This window comes from Saccopteryx leptura, chromosome X (genome assembly GCF_036850995.1).
Source record: "Saccopteryx leptura isolate mSacLep1 chromosome X, mSacLep1_pri_phased_curated, whole genome shotgun sequence".
In the NCBI taxonomy this organism is placed as follows: domain Eukaryota; kingdom Metazoa; phylum Chordata; class Mammalia; order Chiroptera; family Emballonuridae; genus Saccopteryx; species Saccopteryx leptura.
The window spans coordinates 98,943,419-98,959,105 of NC_089516.1; the positions used below are offsets into that span (position 1 = coordinate 98,943,419).

General features: G+C 36.0%; 1 protein-coding gene across 1 annotated transcript in view; it reads right to left on the reverse strand.

Annotated features, from left to right (window-relative positions):
- The window catches only part of COL4A6 (collagen type IV alpha 6 chain), a 423,902-nt gene that overhangs the window by 406,915 nt on the left and 1,300 nt on the right, over positions 1-15,687 (reverse strand). The gene's annotated exons all lie outside the window — the stretch shown is intronic.

Here is a 15,687-nt window from a genome sequence, read left to right on the forward strand (position 1 = left end):
TGCCCCTCCTCCCCACTTCTTGTTTTCAGCTGTGTCTGTTTGTGCTGATTGGAGTTGAATAGATGTCCAGAGATCTCTGATCCGGAAGCAATTCAGCTCTGTTTTGTGAAAGGTTCAGTCCCTCCCCCAGCTATGGCCACCTCCAGCATGGATAATCAGCTTTTTTAGTTCATCTCCTGCATTTCTAGCCCCTCACAGTCTGTCCCTCTCCCTATCCTTTCCACTTGGGAGATAAGCTGGTCTTTTCAACACACCTCGCTCTCTGGTTGCCAGGCAAGTGGCTGTGAGCAGTAGTTTCTGCCCTTTTCCCTTGTGTGAGATCCCCTCTGGGCTCTCAGCCTCACCCCCCCCCCCTCCATTCCTGTAAGCAGGGGAGATTCAGGCACTCCTTACCAGGTTTGTTGTGGCTTCTTCTTTGCTCCTTGGTTTTTGAGAGCTGTTCTTGTAGTTCAGAGTTGGTTTTTCATGCTGATTTTTCCTAAATTGATTTGTATTCCAGTTTGGTAGTGAGAGCTGGGCGTCTGTGTGTCTGCCTACTCCACTGCCATCTTTTCAGTTGAGAGAGTCTTCTTTGACATGCCCCTTTTTCTTATCTTGTCATACATCAGTTGTCAAAGTTGGGAAATGTTCTTTAAAAAAGTTTTTATTTTCCCATCCAAGAAATCGATATTAAAGTTAACATTATTGCCTGACCAGCAATGGCACAGTGGAGAGAGCATCAGATTGGGATGCAGAGAACCCATGTTCAAAACCACGATGTCACCCGCTTGAGCGTGGGCTCATCTGGTTTGAGCAAGACTCACCAGCTTGAGCCCAAGGTCGCTGGTTTCAGCAAGGGGTCACTCACTTTGGTGAAGTCCCACTTCCCCCATTCAAGGCACATATGAGAAAGCAATCAATGAACAACAAAGATGATGCAACAAAGAATTGATGCTTCTTATCTCTCTCTCTCTTCCTGTCTGTCAGTCCCTATTTGTCCCTCTCTCTGACTTTCTCTTTGTCTCTGTCACAAAAAAATAAATAAAGTTTACATTAATGATTCCTGAGATACAGAGAGAAAAAGCAGTTGTTGCAGACCATTAGGAGTAGAGCTGTTTAATTGTTTTTACATTCATTATTGATCAACCTAATATATGCTTGGCATTATCTTAAACATTGTGAGTACCGGGTTGAAGAGAGCAACATAGACATACAAGTATAGGAATTTCACACCTATATAGTAGGTACTACCAAAGGGGCTCTAAAATATCTTATAAGTACAAGAGCTGGAAGAATTAATTATTTCTTGAGAGGTCTGTTTCATAGAGGAAATGACATTTTATCTGGGTAAAGACTAAGAGACCACTCTGTAGAGGAGAAGGTTTGAAAGATTGAGAAGAATATTCTAGATACAGGGCAGTATATGCAAAAGGAAATATTTGAAAGAACATTAAGTTGTGTAGGAATAGAGAGAAGTTCAGTCTCAATAAAGTGTAATGTATACTATCAGTGTGAGAAGGACAGGGGGAAGAAAAAACAACATATATTTAAGCCTGGAAAAGTAGCTGGGGCCTGATAATAAAGACCTTTAAGTGTACAAGCTGCCTGACCTGTGGTGGTGCAGTGGATAAAGCATCGACCTGGAAGGCTGATATCATGGGTTTGAAACCTCAGGTTTGCCCGGTCAAGGCATATATGGGAATCAACTACAAGTTGATGTTTCCTGCTCCTCTCCCCACCTCTTTCCTCTCTCTAAAATGAATAAATAAAAAATCTTTATTGCCGAGTTTTTTGGTTGTTTCCCGTCAATAAAGATTTTTTATTTATTCATTTTAGAGAGAGGATAGAGGTGGGGAGAGGAGCAGGAAGCATCAACTTGTAGTTGATTCCCGTAAAAAGCCCATCAATAGATGACTGGATAAAGAAGATGTGGCACATATACACTATGGAATACTACTCAGCCATAAGAAATGATGACATGGGATCATTTACAACAAAATGGTGGGATCTTGATAACATTATACGAAGTGAAATAAGTAAATTAGAAAAAACCAGGAACTGCATTATTCCATACATAGGTGGGACATAAAAGTGAAACTAAGAGACATTGATAAGAGTGTGGTGGTTACGGGGGGGAGGGGGGAAAAGGAGAGGGAAAGGGGGAGGGGGAGGGGCACAAAGAAAACTAGATAGAAGGTGACAGAGGACAATCTGACTTTGGGTGATGGGTATGCAACATAATTGAACGACAAGATAACCTGGACTTGTTATCTTTGAATATATGTATCCTGATTTATTGATGTCGCCCCATTAAAAAAATAAAATTATTTAAAAAAAAAAGCCACCCACAAAAAAAAAAAATCTTTAAATGTGTAAGCCAAGGAGTGAAAAGTTTTAAATCAAGAGACAATATAATTGGATTTGTTGTAAGTAAAATAACTCTGGTGGCAGTGTAGTAATCAGAGTTAAGACAAGAGGTAGAAAAACTAGTTAAGAGGTTATTACTGTACTGTTCTCTGATAATGTTTGACTCCAACATAAAATGAATGGAAAATGTGGGTTTTACCCATTCCTGGTGAAACTAAAAGAATTTAGTGATAAAGATGGAGATAATGAGAGTTGGTGGCTGATTCTATAGTTTTTTCTTTGAAAATGGGCAGATAGTGATGGCATTTAATAAAGGTGAAAGAATGACAGCATCAAGTTGGAGCGTCCTGGAAAGAACAAAAAACAGGTTTATTTTTGGATATACTCATTACTCGTGTCTGGGGCAATGCAAAATGAAAATAATTGGTATTGCTTGAATGCTTATACTAAGCTCCAGTTTTAAATACTTTAGGTTTTTAAAATTTTTTATTTATTGATTTTAGAGAAAGGAAATAAAGGATATATATATTATATATATATATTATATATATATATAATATATATAATATATATATATATAGAGAGAGAAACATCAATTTGTTGTTCTACTTTATTTATGCATTCTTGTATGTGCTCTGATCAGGGACTGGTTGGGACGTTGGAACAATGATCTAGCCAACTGAGCTACCTGGCCAAGTCTTAAGTATTTTGTATATATCATATTATTGATATACAGGAATAAGGGCTTAGTAGGCCATTGGAAATAGAGGTTTGGAACTCAAAAGAGTTGTCTAGCTTCAAGATATAAATTTTGCAGTCATCAATATATAAGAGGCATGGTTAACATTATTAAGGCAAGAAGGAGGCAAAGGATAAAATGCTGGTAGTGATGAGAATTGTAAGCTTCATGTCAGGAAAAGATCATTCCTGACTTGTTCACCATTGTGTCAACAGAGCTTGGCATACTGTTTAGAATACAGTGGCTGCTCAATCAATAAATGTTGAATGAATAAAATAAAATAAAATAAAATAAAATAAAATAAAATAAAATAAAATAAATACCAGGGAAGTGTAAGGAGAAACACTAAGGCATTGTGTCTTGAAAGTCAGAGGGAAAAAGGCAATTTCAGAATGGTTGTAAAATGCCAAAGCCTACATAGATTGAGAACTAGAAAGAATCCTTTAGGCTTGTCATCAGTAATTTAAAAGACAGTACTTTTGGTGGAGAAGAAATAGTCTAAATTGTAAGCGCCTTAAGGTTAAATGGTTTTTCAAGAAGAGTAGACAATGACCAGGAATTTGGTGATAATATGATTGAAGTAGTTAGAGTCAAAGAGGAAAAAAAAATCCATGATTTTTTATAATGCAGGAGACTTCAGTGTTATTTCTAGAAATATTTTTTTTTTTTAAAAAAGAAAAGAAACATATTCTGAGAGATACAGATTAAAAGTGGTAAGAGAGTGGGTAATTGCTTTTAACTAATTTTCCCATCATTGCTTCCTTTGGGCTCCCATGGGTTTTTTATTTACATTTAGTTAGACTTTAAAACAATTAAGAGTCCTATGATCTGCGTCAATGAAATATTTAGTTAAGCATAAAAAGACTTAATAATTGAATACAGCAGGTTTTATGTTTTTTCTTACATTCTTTCTATAATTTATTGTTCTATTCTCTACACAGTATGGGGCTAGTATATACTACAAGTATGAGTACTGAAATTATTGCATTATTCATGTAATACATGCAAGCAAAAACCAATATGTATATTATATTTAATATTTAAGGTCAATTTAGTTTTTCATTTTTATACTAATAAAATAATAGTAGGATAGCATACTTTTCTCCTTTGATCTGGCTTGACTATGAGTTTATTAACTAAGAAAGCATATTTACTGAAGACTTCATATAGTAATATGCTTAAAACCTAAAAGATTATTGACATTTATAGTGAACACAAATGCCCTCTCAAGCCTGTCCAAAACCTACATGACATTTTGTTGTAAAAACCAGTTGCGTGAAGTAAAGATTCTTTATTAATGCCATGTATTACTTGAACAACCTAGTAAAGCCTATAAATTTCTTTTTAGAATAATATTTTAAAATATATTCAATAACATTATGAAGTTGCAATAAGAACTAATTATATTAAAATCTAACCATCAAACTATACAACAAAACAAATTTGTGATATAGTAATATATATGCTTCTTTACTAACAATTAAAAATAATATCTATTACCCCTCCTCTATTGTTTTAAAATTTTTGTATTTAACCTACCAATAATCCATGTATTTATCATCCATGTATTATCCATTTACAGAACCATTTGATAATTCACTTGATAATGTAGTTATACATCCATATTAATGTCTGCATTCTTTCCAAGATATATATTCTCTGTACTTACATATACATATATGTATTATATATTGATTATTTATAGCTAGCTGACATAGGATATTTGTTAGCACACAAAGCAGAAGATTATCTTTAGAATTCATATTAAGAAAATAAAAAGACCGGGTTCGATTCCTGGCCAGGGCACACAGGAGAAGCGCCCATTTGCTTCTCCACCCCTCCGCCGCACTTTCCTCTCTGTCTCTCTCTTCCCCTCCCGCAGCCAAGGCTCCATTGGAGCAAAGATGGCCCGGGCGCTGGGGATGGCTCTGTGGCCTCTGCCCCAGGCGCTAGAGTGGCTCTGGTCGCAATATGGCGACGCCCAGGATGGGCAGAGCATCGCCCCCTGGTGGGCAGAGCGTCGCCCCATGGTGGGCGTGCCGGGTGGATCCCGGTCGGGCGCATGCGGGAGTCTGTCTGACTGTCTCTCCCCGTTTCCAGCTTCAGAAAAATGAAAAAAATAAAAAATAAAAAAAATAAAAAGATAAACCACAGACCGGGAGAGAATATTTGCAAAATCACATATATGGTGAAAGACTTGTACATAATATACAAGGACTCTTACTGCTCAATAATAAGAAGACAGCCCAATTTTAAAATGAGCAAAAGATCTGAATGGACATTACAACAGAGAAAATGCACAAGTAGATAATAAGAACTTGAAGGATGCATAAAACCACTAGTCATTAGGAAAATGCAAATAAAAATGTCATTGAAATATTACTTCACATACACCAGAATGGCTATGATCAAAACCTGAAAATAAAGGTTGTGGAGAAAACAATATTATATAAAGACTGAGGGTGAGACTGTGGACTAGAATAGCCACTTTAGAAACTTCTGAAGTTTCATAAAATGTTAAATATAAATTTTTGAAAAGACCTAACAATCCCATTCCTAAATATCTACTCTACAGAAATAAAATATATGTTCATACCAAGATTTGTATATTAATGTTTATAGCAGCATTATTCATAGTAGCCAAAAAAGGAAAGAACCTAAATGTCCATTAACTGGTGAATGCAGACAAAATGGGGTACATCCATACGAATACCTACTAAAAAATAAGGGTAAAATATTGATATGTGCTACAAGATGAATGTACTTCAAAAGCATTATGCTAAATGAAAGATACCTAAAACAAAAGATTACATATTATATGATTATATTTATATAAAATGTCCAGAAAAGACAAATCTATAGAGATAGAAAAGTAGACTAATGTTTACCTGAAGTTGTCAGTGGAAATGGGGATTAACTGTAAATAAATATGAAGAATCTTACTGGGGTGATAACAATATTCTAAAACTGAATATTATTATAGGTGCACAATTTGGTAAGCAAACTAAAAATCATTGAATTGTATAAATAAAATGAGTGAATTTATGGTATGCAAATTACATCTCCTTAAATTGTTTTTCAAAGAAAAAATGCATAATGATACACCTCTAGTGAGGCAAATATTCTTCTTAATTCTTTGAGTGGGATAGGATTTTCTCCATCTTTGGAAAACCTTAACACTCAATTCATACTTTCGAGTGTTTGATGATAGCGATGATCACTGAAAATCACTGTGGAAAAAACAAATCTGGGCACAACTTTAAGGAAAATTTGTATTTCAATCTGAACTTGATTTGAATGTGCCTGAAGGCATTTCACCTATGCTCTTTGCAGAAGGAATATTGATATATATTTATTTCCCTTTTGCTCATTCTCCATCTAAAAAAATCTCCCAGAAGGCTTTTAGTTTTAAATATGATTGGCTGTATTAAAACCTTTCCTGAAGCACACATGGGTCAAGTTGGAAAGAAACCATAAGGATGCGAGCTATTTTGGGACACATTTTAACTCCTTGACATCTTTGCCTATTGTGAGATATGAATCTTTCTAGTATTTTTTCTAACACAATGCAAGTACATGCAGATAATAATTTATCATTAAGTATCCTATCTTTGGAAGACACAAGATGGTCACAGAGTACGTAGATGATACACTTGCCTCCTCCCAGGACCAAAGTGAACTTACAACTAAATTTAAAAACAATCACCTTGAATAACCAACTCAAGACTAAATGAAGAAGAGTCTTAAAACCAAGGATACAAAGAAGAAGCCACTTTGAAGCTGCTCCAAAAAAGTTGCTGAGGACCAGTCACAAGCAACTTCTTACACTGGCTGGCACCATGTTCCCTCCCAAGAGGCCCAGAACCAACACACTCAGTGGCCAGCTTCACATTAGAACAGGATCCAGTTAGCTTCACAAGCACCATATCCAGAAGGAGATCTCATCAGGCACCAAAGTCAGCTGAGGTATATTCTGCTTCCTGTGGCCAGCAACTGCACACCAGCTCACATGCCTTTGTTTAAATAGAGCCTAAAAATGAGCCAACCTGAGGGACAACCACATGTACAATAAGCCAAAAGCAATTAAGGTTCAATAAGAGGGCCCACATAATTCACACAAGGAGGCTGTTTTATTGTATCCAAAGAACACTTACTACATAAGTCCACCCCACAAAGATGGAGAATCATACCAGAGCTATCTAATACATAAATACAAGTACAAATAGCCAGCAAAATAGGGAGAAAAAGAAACAAGCCCCAAATGACAGAACAAAAGAAATCTCCAGGAAAAGAGCTAATTGAAATGAATATAAGCAATTTATCAGATATAGAATTCAAAGTAATGGTTATATGAATGCTAAAATAACAAAGTGAGAACTTCAACAACAAAGAAATAGCAAACACAAAAGTAAGACATAGAAAACATAACAAGTAACCAGTCAGAAATGAATAAGACAATATCTGACATCAATAATACACTGGTAGAAATAAACATTAGGTTGGAAGAAGCGAAAGGTGGAGTCAGTGACATGGAATACAAGGTAGAAAAAAGCCACACAATCAGAGCAGCAAAAATAAAAGATTAAAAAGAATGAAGATAGTTTAAGGGACCTTTGGGACAACATGAAGCATAACAACATCTTTATCAAAAGGGTGCCAAAAAAAAAAAAAAAGAAAAAAGAAAGAGAGCAAGGTATCAAGAACTAATTTGAAGAAATAATGACCAAAATTTTCCCAATACTGGTGAAGGAAAAAACACACAAGTACAGGAAGTGCAGAGAGTCTCAAACAAGATGGAATAAAAGAGGCCCACACAAAGATACATCATAATTAAAATGGCAAAGGTTAAAGACAAAGAGAGAATCTTAAAGCAGCAAAAGACGAGCAGTTAGCTACCTATAAGGGAACTCCTATAAGGTGGTCAGCTGATTTCTCAACAGAAACATTTCAGGACAGAAGGGATTTCCATGAAATATTTATACTAAGTGAAATAAGTAAATCAGAAAAAACTAAGAACTATATGATTCCATACATGGATGGATGGGACATAAAAATGAGACTCAGAGACATAGAAAAGAATGTGATGGTAACAGGGGGAGGGGCAGGAAGGAAGGAGAGGGAGGGTGTGGGGGAGGGGAGGGGCACAAAGAAAACCAGATAGAAGGTGACAGAAGACAATTTGATTTTGGGTGAGGGATATGCAACGTAATCAAATGTCAAAATAATCTGGAGATGTTTTCTCTGAACATATGTACCCTGATTTATCAATGTCACCTCACTAAAATTAATAAAAATAAAGAAAGAAAGAAAAAAAAGAAGTATTTAAAGTGAAGAAAAGCAGAGACTTACAACCAAGACTACTTTAACCAGCAAAGAAATCATTTAAAATTGAAGGAGAAATAAAGTGCTTCCCAGACAAGAGAAAGCTAAACGAGATTGTTACAACGAAACCAGTATTTCAAGAAACGTTAATGGGTTTGCAAGAAAAGAATAAGATTAAGAAAGAAGAAAGAGGAGGAGAGGAGGAGGACAACCACGACAAGGAGGAGGAGAAGAAGAAGAAACTGAGAAACATAGCTTCAAAAATAAAATGTCAATAAATATGTACCTATCAATAACTACATTAAATGTAAATGCCTTATTAAATGCCCAAATCAAAGAATATAGGGTAGCTGAATGGATAAGAAAGCAAGATTCATTTATGTGCTGTCTATAAGAGACCCACCTTAGAATGAAAGATGCATACAGACTAAACGTCAAGGGATGAAAAAGCATTTCATGCAAATGGAAATGAAAAAAAATCTGGGGTAGCAATATTTATATATGAAAAAATGGAATGTAATACAAAACTATAGTAAGAATCAAAGAAGGACACTACATAGTGATAAAGGGAACAATCTAACAAGAAGATGTAAACCATGTAATCATTTACACATCCAACATAAGAGCACCTAAATATATGAAGAAAATCTTGTTGTTCATTAAGGGAGACATAGACAGCATACAGTTATAATAGGGATTTTAACACCCCAGTTATATCAATGAATAGATCTTCCAGAAAGAAAATAACAAGGATTTAATTGATATCTTTATAGCATTTCACACCAAAGCAACAGAATATACAATTTTTTTTCAAGTGCACATGGAATATTTTCTAGTATAAACCTCTTGTTAGGACACCAAACAAGTCTCAATAAATTTAAGAAGACTGAAATCATATCAATCATCTTCTCTGACCATAGTGGTATAAAATTAGAACAGAATCACAAGAAACACACACACACACACACACACACACACACACACACACACACACACACACACACACGGAGGCTAAATACATGTTCCTAACAAATGAATGTGTTTCTAACAAGATCAGGAACAGTACCTTAAAACAAATGAAAATAATAACACAAGAACCCAAGATATATATAGGGCACAGATAAGTGGGAAATTCATAGCACTACAAGTCTCTATCAGGAAATAAGAAAAACCTTAGGCCCTGGAGAGTTGGCTCAGTAGTACAGCATCAGCCTAGTGTGTGGAAGTCCTGAGTTCAATTCCCCATCAGGGCACACAGAAGAAGCGCCCATCTGCTTCTCCACCTTTCCCCCTCTCCTTCCTCTCTGTCTCTCTCTTCCACTCCCACAGCCAAGGCTCCATTGGAGCAAAGTTGGCCCAGAAGCTGAGGATGGCTCCATGGCCTCCGCCTCAGGTGCTGGAATGGCTCCAGCCCCAAAGGTGTAAGGCCCCAGGTAGGCAGAGAATTGCCCCTGGTGGACATGGCGGGTGGATCCTGATCAGGCACATGCAGGAGTCTGTCTGATTGCCTGCCAGCTTCTAATTTCAGAAAAATACAAAAAAGAAAGAAAGAAAGAAAAACCTTAAATGAACAATTTAACTTTACATTTACAGAAACTTGAAAAATAAAAAAATCTTGAAATTAGTAGAAAAAAGGAAATAATAAATATCAGAGCAGGAATAAAACAGAAACTTAAAAAAATACAAAAAACTGATGAACCCAAAAGAGCTTTTTCTTTGAAAAGATAAACAAGATTGAAAAACTTTTAACCACGTCATTTAAAAAGAGAGAGTGTTCAAAATAAATAAATCAGAAAAGAGAAGTAATAACCAACATCAAAGAAATATAAAGTATTGTAATAAAATATTGCGAACAATATGCAAAAATACTAGACAATCTAAAAAAAATAAATAAATTTCTAGAAACATGCAGTTTTCCAAAACTGAATCATAAAGAATCAGAGAATCTGAATAGACAGAGTATAGCCAGTGAAACTGAAGAGTAAAACAAACAAACAAATAAACAACAACAACAAAAACTTCCCAACAAACAGAAGTCCTGGTCCAGATGGTTTCATCTGTGAATTTTACCAAACATTCAAAGAAAAATTAAGACCTCTCTTATCAAGCATTTCCAAAAAATATTCAAGAAGGTAGACTCCCCCTTCATTTCCAATGCCAGCATTATCCTAGTTCCAAAACCAGATAAAAAAAATTAAAACTACAAGAAGCCTGATAAAGTGGTGGTGCAGGGGATAGAGTGTCAACCTGGGATGCTGAGAACCCAAGTTCGAAAATCTGAGGTTGCTCGCTTGAGCATGGGCTCACCAGCTTGAGTGCAAGGATACTGGCTTGAGCATGGGATCATAGATATGACCTCATAGTCACTGTTTTGAGCCCAAAGGTCACTGGGTTGAGCGCAAGGTCACTAGCTTGAACAAGGGGTTACTGGCTTGGCTGTAGCTCACCAGTTGTCTTGTATGAGAAGCAATCAATGAACAACTAAAAGTGCCATAATGAATTGACGCTTCTCATCTCTCTCCCTTCCTGTTTGTTTCTATCTCTGTCTTTTTCTTGAAATAAAAAAGAAAGAAACAACAAGGAAAATAATTTTTAGGTTGATATTCTTGACGAACATAGATTTTAAAATCTTCAACAAAATACTAGCAAACCAGATTGAGCAAAACATTACAAAGGTCCAACACCATGATCAAATGGGTTTTATCCAGGGAAGCAATGTGGGTACAACATCCACAAATCAAGAAACTTTAGACATTACATAAATTAAATGAAAGATTAAAAATCACATGATCATATCAATAGTTGCAAGAAAAACATTCCATAAAACTCACCACCCATTTATGATAAAAACTCTCAGCAAAATGGGAATAGAGGGAACATACCTCAACATAGTTAAGGTCACATACCACAAACCCATAACTATCATCATACTAAATGGGAAAAAACTACAAGCATTTCTCTTAAGATTAGAAACAAAAGAGGGATGTGCACTATCAACACTTTATTTAATATAGAACTGGAAGTCCTAGCCACAGTAATCAGACAAGAAGAAACAAAAGACATCAAAAATGGAAAAGAAGAAGGAAAACTGTCATTATTTGCAGGTGACATGATTCAACACAATTCCTATGAAGATACCAATGGTATATTTCACAGACTAGAACAAATATTCCAAAAATTTATGTGGAACCACAAAAGACCCCAAATAGCCAAGTACAATCTTGAAAGAGAAGAACAAAGTTAGAGGAATCATGCTTCCTGGTATCAAACTATACTACAAGGCTAGAGTAATCCAAACAACATGGCAGTGCCATAAAAACAAACATATAGATCAATGGAACAAAATAAAGAGCCCAGAAATCAACCTGCACATATATGGTCAATTACTATTTGACAAAAGTGGGAAGAACATACAATGGGGTAAAGACAGTTTATTCATTAAATGGTATTGGGAAAACTGGACAGATACATGCAAAAAATAAAATTAGACTACTATCTTTGATCATATGCAAGAATAAACTCAAAATAGATTAAACTTAAATATTAGACTCAAAACCTTCAAAAATCTTAGAAGCAAACATAGCCAGTAAAATCTCGGATATTTATTTCATAGCAATATTTTTTTCTGATATATCACCTTTGGCAAAAGAAAGGAAAAAAAGATAAACAAATGGTACTACATCAAACTAAAATGTTTTGTTTTTTATTTATTTATCTTTTTGTATTTTTCCGAAGCTGGAAATGGGGAGAGACAGTCAGACAGACTCCCGCATGCGCCCGACCAGGATCCACCCGGCACGCCCACCAGGGGACGACGCTCTGCCCACCAGGGGGCGATGCTCTGCCCCTCCAGGGTGTTGCTCTGTTGTAACCAAAGCCACTCTAGCGCCTGGGGCAAAGGCCAAGGAGCCATCCCCAGCGCCCGGGCCATCCTTGCTCCAATGGAGCCTTGGCTGCGGGAGAGGAAGAGAGAGACAGAGAGGAAGGAGAGGGGGAGGGGTGGAGAAGCAGATGGGCGCTTTCCCTATGTGCCCTGGTCGGGAATCGAACCCGGGACTTCTGCACGCCAGGCCGATGCCCTACCACTGAGCCAACCAGCCAGGGCGCAAACTAAAATGTTTTGTATAGCAAAGGAAACCATCAACAAAATAAAGACAACCCACTAAATAGGAGAACATATTTGCCGATATATTTGATAAGGGATTAATATTCAAAAATATAAAGACCTTATTAAACTCAACACCAGCCTGACCAGGCAGTGGTGCAGTGGATAGAGCATTGGCCTGGAATGCTGAGGACCCAGGTTCAAATCTTGAGGTTGCCAGCTTGATCGCAGGATAACCTGCTTGAGCTCTGGATCACAGACTTGAACGTGGTATCACAAACATGATCCATGGTCGCCAGCTTGAGCCCAAAGGTCACTAGCTTGAAGCGAAAGGTTGCTGGTTTGAGCAAGGGGTCACTGGCTTGGCTGAAGCCCTATCCCTCCAGTCAAGGCACATATGAGAAAGCAATATATGAGCAACTAAGGTGCTGTAACTATAGTATGGATTGATGCTTCTCATCTCTCTTCCTTCCTGTTTTTCTGTCCTTGTCTGTCACTCTCTCTCTAAAAAAAATACTCAACACCAAATAAACAAACAATCCAATTTAAAAATGAGCAAAGAAAATGAATAACCACTTTTCTAAAGACCAATAGATATATGAATAGCTTCCCAATGTCACTAATCATCAGAGAAATGACAATTAAAACCACAATGAGATCTCTCTTCAGACCTGACAGAATGTCTATCATCAATAAATCAACAAATAAGTGTTGGTGAGGGTGTGAAGAAAAGGGACCTCTAGTGCACTGTAGGTGGGGAATGCAGATTGATACAGCCACTTTGAAAAGCAGTACGGAGTTACCATAAAAAATTAAAAATAGACCTGCCTTTTGACCCAGTGGTCTCACTTCTGAGAATATACCCTGAGAAATCTAAAACACTGATTCATAAGAATATATGCTCTTCTATGTTCACTGAAGCATTGTTTACTCTAGCCAAAATCTGGAGACAGTCTAAGTGTCCATCAGTAGGTGACTATATAAAAATGCTCTGGTACATTTACACAATGGAATACTATGAAGCCATAGAAAGAAGGGAATCTTACCTTTTGAGACAGCATGGATGGACCTGGAGAGCATTGCACTAAGTGTAATCAGCCAGTCCGAATGAGAAAAGTACAATATGATTTCATTTATATGTAAATTTGATAAATAAAATGAACTAGTAAGTAAAATAGAGAGTCCCATATATAGAAGGCAGACTGACAACTGTGGTGGGCGGGGCAGAGATTAAGCAAAAAAGGACAAAAATAAAAAATAAAACACTCATGGATATGGACAACATTATAGTGATTGCCACAGTGGGGGAGCAGGTGGAGGAGGTTATGGGAACGGGGTCAATAGTGATACAGGAAAACTTGACTTGGGGGAGCTGAACACACAACAAGGTATACAGAGATGTGTTGTATCATTGGGCACCTGAAACCTGTATATTTATGTTAACCAGTGTCATCATCCCAATAAATTTATTTAAAAAATGTATCTTACCTTTAAAATAATTCAATAACTACCATTGTGTGAGAAAGTAAACTTCTAGATAGTTAGACTATGTTTAGATCAATTTTTGTGTGTTCGGGCTTTGGCATTCAACAACCAAAAATATTTATGAATATTCTGAAATCCTAAACTATGACATTCAGATAAATTGTGCAAATATTTCATCTGAATGAAGATCATCACTCCTTTAAAATAAAAGTAAATTTAATGGAATTTCATTTATTAATCCTGGGTTTAACATTTAGCTTTCCATCCCTTTAATAAAAGAACATTGCCTTATAAACTTAGAAAAAGAAAGAACTGAAAAACAGTTAAATGACTGTACTTTAAATGCTCACCAATATACCATTACTGACAACTTAACTCTCACATTGAAGATATTTTATCATAGTGAAAAACAACATAGTTCTTGTCAATCTATTTATAATAGTTATTTTTCATTAATACTAGTGAAAGGAAGTACAGAGAACTCAAATGTATTAAACCATCTGAAAGGTGAAAAACATTACAAACCCAGAGGATAAACCGGAATTGAGAGTGGAAGATAAGAACCAGCTAACATACATGAGAATCCAATACAAAGAGTACAAAGAAAAACAAAAACTTTCCCTCAGGAAAGTCACCTTCTCAAAACTTAACACTGTGACCCTCTTTTTTCTCTTGCCAGTTTTTCAAAAATTATAAAATAGCTTTACAACTTCAAAGATATTATGCAGAAGTAAACAAAAAGTGAATCAAGCAGGTCTGGACTTAAGGCAAGAAAGTATTTTCAGTGAATCTCAAGATTTATTTTAGTCTTAACCAGGGTCGATCACATTGACATAGTGTATGACATTGTAAACAGGAATAAAAAAGCTCACTAAAGCAGTGCTTTATTTTGGAGACACACTTTAATACTTCCAAGAATTGAAGGTATCAACCTCTGTTGACTTTTAAAGGTATCAAGAGATGGGATGCAGTGCTTGGGAAGTCTCCAGCTATTCAGAATGGTTTGTTAACGCTTTTCCCAAAAGTACACTGAATATGATCAGCCAGAGTCTGAAAATAAAGGTTTCGCTGCAGGGTATTATGCCAAAGATGGACATTTTTACAAGTGACAAGATCCCTGGACAAACTGATGACTAATCAAAATCTAACATTTTTAACAATTGTAGTATTGAACCTCAAGGTAACAACTAAACTTGTATACTGAAGGAATCAGATGGAGAAGTGTGTAGAATGTTAGATCAATATTTCTACTTACAAAGTCTAGAATTTACTTACATAAGAGCTGATGTTCTGAGTTAAGAGGTCACAAAACGTTAAAATTCAAGATTTCTGGTTTCACTCTTTTCATAAGAGAAATAATTTCATTTCATTCCGATATATTCTTAAAGACCTATGCCAAGACAAAGTAATCCATTTTTTTCCCCACAGGGGTATTTAGGTAATTTTAATGGGTTGAATTAAGTGTGGTTCTATAAATAGGATTTCAAATATTTAAAGTAGAGCTAATCAGTTAAAATAGTCAAAACCCATAAATAATTGGAATATATATTCATTTGTCATATATATAGTGCATGATTGCTTATTATTAAGAGGCTGTTTTTTCTTTTTAAATAGAGCAGTGAAACAGTAGTCTATATCTGAACAACTTAATATTGGAACTCAGCAGTTGACTTTATTTCCTTTAGCATAG